Below are 3,905 nucleotides of genomic sequence, written 5' to 3'. Positions count from 1 at the left end.
TGTGTGTGTGTGTGTGTGTGTGTGTGTGTGTGTGTGTGTGTGTGTGTAGATGTGCATGTGGAGGTCAGAGGACAACTTTGTGGAGCTCATGCTCTCTTCCCACCTTTATGTGGGATCCAGAGATCAGACTTGGAACCCAGGCTGTCAGGCTTGTGCAGTGAGTTTCTTTACCTCCAGAGCAATGTCACTGGCCTCTATATTAGTTGTAAATTATTTTCAGATCTTAAAATCCCTTATGTTCCTGGGCACAAAGCATGCAGCCATGCTGTTTTGCCCACTTCCACAAGGGGTATTGGTAGAGCTCATATGCATGTTTTAATACATTTTCCCATCCTTGGAAGAGGTAACTCTAATATTATCTGTGTTTTGTTTTTCTTGCTAGTTAACTTTACTATTTTGATGGCTTAAAATATATGTAATATATTTGGTCATTTTATTTCATTTATAATTTCTCCTTTTGACCCAGTTTTAAGAAAAGAAAGCACCCTGAAGAGGAACCAAAAAAGCTCTCTCTTTCTTTTAGGGTCCCACTCCTCATTCTCTTTGAGAATTTACTCTCACGTTTTCTATATCCCAAAGAGTCTCCTAACTCTTTAACACATTGTCATGTGAGCTATCAACTTGGTATTTTATTGCCCTCCTCAACCCCATTTATTCTTCATGTGTCTGTAGGTTTGCTATTAAAGGCTTTATGACTTGTATATCATCCATACCGAGTTTCACACAATTGTTTATTTATTTGCTTACGCATTCACTGATTCATTAATTCACTACATGTGGTACAGAGACCAGTAGCCTCCGGTTAGTCCGCAGTGGTCTCTGCTCCCTGGTGCTCACCCTTGGATGTGGACAGGATCTGTGGCTTACTTATAGCTGCACACTAGGATAAAGGTGGCAGGGCGTCCTCCCGTGACCAAGTTAAACCATGTACGAATGTCTTCCTAGCAGACTTACTGGTTGCCATCTTGATGAAGAGCAACACTACGGAAGTGCACTGAATGGGGCAGCCCAGCAGACTCGGCCATTAAAGGGTAAGAAGCCTGATCCCTTCTCTTGGAGCTACAGACGATGAAGTCTGCAAAGGCCTGGGTGAGTTTGGAAGAGATCACTTTCCCAGTCAAGCCTACAGACTGGAATGGTTAGAGAGACCCTTTGCTTGTGACTTCCAGTGCCAGAGGAGACTATGAGATAGTACTGGTTGCTTTTAACCACCAGTCTGTGGTCATTTGTTTTCCAGAACTAGAAAACAGACGCTCAGTGCTATCCTCATGCTACATGCCATAAATACACTGTGTGAGGGCGTCAAGCACCCCAGGGGCTTAACACCGGTGTTGGAGGCACTTTACAGAAAAAGAAGTCAAGGCTCAGAAGTTGAGCTCGGTCCTGTTTCTTTTACCATCACAGCATGACAGTTTCATCATTCTAATTAAGTTTAAGATACGACCTCTGAGGCATAAGGTCTAAGTTCTACTCAGCGTATGCTGGGCATGAGGTGAGTGTTTTGCCCGATCCCACATTATTTGTAAAGAGACTTTCTCTGTTTTTTATTATTATTATTATTTTTATTACATTTTTTTTATCTCACAGAAATAATATTGGACACATAATGGGGAATTTTCTCCTTTGTCCTCAGAGCGGTAGCTTTAGTCTGCTTAGAGTACTCCCACAGGCTCACTCCGCATTACCTGGTGTCCTACCCGGAGTCACAGGTAGGTAATATTTAGGATGTACAGAGTTTGGATTCAGCATTTACTTTTTTTTTCTTTTTTTTCTGAAAGGCAAAGTATTTGATCCATGACCTAATGCTCCCATTATAATCAAATGTAGAAAAATATTAGGTATTGGGGGGAGTTAGGAAAAAACAAAATTGAGTCCTATCTGGTTCGGTGTCTGAGAAGCTGCAGCGGAACTCCGTCCCCGGTGCTGCGTCTTCTAATGAGAGTCCTTTCGATTCCGCGTTTATCAGATGCTAATTATTCACACTTCATGATTCAGGCTTTGGAGACTCACCTGCCACGTTTGGAATACCAGTGGAGATCCGAGTCAAAGTGGAATTTATACAGCAGCTGGTGCCAGTCAGGGCTAATGATGAGACTTCAGCTTAATAAAAAGACCCCCAACTGAGCACAACCATCTTGAAGAAAGTATACTTCTCCAACAGCTTTCAATCAGTTCAAGAGAGACACCTTAATTGGGAGGAGGAAGAGCTGCGCGGCAGTCGTCGCCCTGCCAATCTCAGATCCATAGCGTTGCCCCTGCTCTTCCGTACACGTAGCCTCGCCTTCCGTCAACTGCATCTGCCTCCTCCCCTCCGGAACGGGATCTTTGTTTCAGCTGAGACTGCTTGGTGATGCCCCCTTCTGATTCACCCATTTGCGCTAGCACCCCTCAGTGAAGTCCAGATGTGTAATTAGGAAGCCCAATGTCTTTAAAATTAAAACTTCTGTTCCTTGTTATTGGAAATAAGTGCTTTTGACATTTTGTGTTTAAAAAAAAAAAAAAACATTTTCTTGAAATAAAGCCACACAAACGAAATAAAATTATGGTGATTTCACTTTAAGGAGAGACGGCTGAATGGATGATAACCTGAGGAGAATGCGCACCATCTATTAACGGGAAAGAGAAGAAGGGTGTGTTTGTTCTGGCAGGAAGGAGTTGCCATACTGAAGGAGAGTATGACCGAACTGTCAAGCCTTAATCTTCTCTTAGAAGGAAGTAGTCATGTTTAAAGGCCTCTGGTATCAGTGGTGCAGTGGGAACACTGGAGTGGCTATACAGGTGAGGGAGCAAGAAGGATGGCAAAGAAGCAGCCTAAGAGGTCAAGGCCTGAGAGGGAGCCTTCTGCAGTGCTCTTTGCTCATTTCCGGTCCAGCCTGCTTCGTCCTGCTTTCCCCAGCCCTACCACCTTTGCTCCGGGCCCACCCCTTTCTCCTCTCTCCCTCCCTTCTTTCTGATGCTTGTATTTGTTTATATGAATATAAGCTTAGAAATACTGAGCTTCTGTGTAACTTTTGTGTGTTTTTTTTTTTTTTTTAAATTAGTTCTCACGTTAAAATACAGTTTGGAAATCACTGGGCCAAACGACTGCAAGTTCTTTCATGCTTTGATATTGTTAGAATTTCCAGATCCAGGGAAACACAGGCAGGCAGACTGAAAACCTGCTTTCACCACCCCACAGTCCTCCAGCTCCTGTGGGCTTCTGTTCTGCTGAGAGCAGAGCTGTGCATGAAACGGCCTCCTGTAACATTCACACACGCAGGACGATGCCTGCATGTAAGTCTGTGCGCCGCATGTGTGCTATGTCCTTGGAGGATTCCCTGAAACTAAAGCTACAGATGGTTGTGAGCCACCATGTGGGCGCTGGGAATTGAACCGTAGACCTCTGGAAGAGCAGTCAGTGCTCTTAACCTCTGAGCCATCTCTCCAGCACACACAAGCTCACTATTAGGTACTGAATCTACTATATGACATTTGGGCAGAGGGACAGAATTAACTCCAAATTAAAAAAAAAAAAGGCTCTTACATTTGGAGTCTCATATACTGTGAAGAATATGAGATATTTCATTTCCCTCATTTTACGTATCCATTTATTAAAATCACACATTTTTATTGAATTTGAGTGCGTTCCAGATACTAGGTGTTGTTTTTACAGTATATTATTTCTAGTCACCTACAGATTATACTTCAGTGGGAGAACTAGTCAGTTCTTGTAATGTGATATTGGGCAAAAGAAAAGATCTCTCTGAAATCCTATGTTCCAACGTAGGATTCTCCAGAATATAGGGGAACATTGGGTTGTAGAGAGTAGAGATGGATTTTCTCATGTCATTGGTTAAGCTCTTCAGGGCAGATACTGGATTCAGCCAACTGTTCTTTTAGTGTCAACAGCTGGACTGAGGAAGCTG

At 43.1% G+C, this 3,905-nt stretch overlaps 1 long non-coding RNA gene across 3 annotated transcripts in view; it reads left to right on the top strand.

Annotated features, from left to right (window-relative positions):
* Positions 1-2,525, top strand: part of LOC129678022 (uncharacterized) — a 36,037-nt gene extending 33,512 nt beyond the window's left edge. Inside the window, exons 5-8 of one of the 3 annotated variants that reach the window (XR_008720309.1) lie at positions 949-1,089; positions 1,238-1,492; positions 1,588-1,709; positions 1,996-2,525. This is a non-coding gene — a long non-coding RNA (uncharacterized LOC129678022). Of the gene's footprint in view, positions 1-945; positions 1,090-1,237; positions 1,493-1,587; positions 1,710-1,995 lie in introns of all 3 variants that reach the window. The other 2 variants (XR_008720310.1, XR_008720308.1) reach the window with 2 other exon arrangements.
* Positions 2,526-3,905: the final 1,380 nt, after the last annotated feature.

This window comes from Psammomys obesus, unplaced genomic scaffold (assembly GCF_907164565.1).
Source record: "Psammomys obesus unplaced genomic scaffold, mPsaObe1.curated_primary_1811, whole genome shotgun sequence".
Taxonomy (NCBI): domain Eukaryota; kingdom Metazoa; phylum Chordata; class Mammalia; order Rodentia; family Muridae; genus Psammomys; species Psammomys obesus.
The sequence above is the reverse complement of the archived record's forward strand: the minus strand, read 5'-3'. Positions and strand labels throughout refer to the sequence as shown.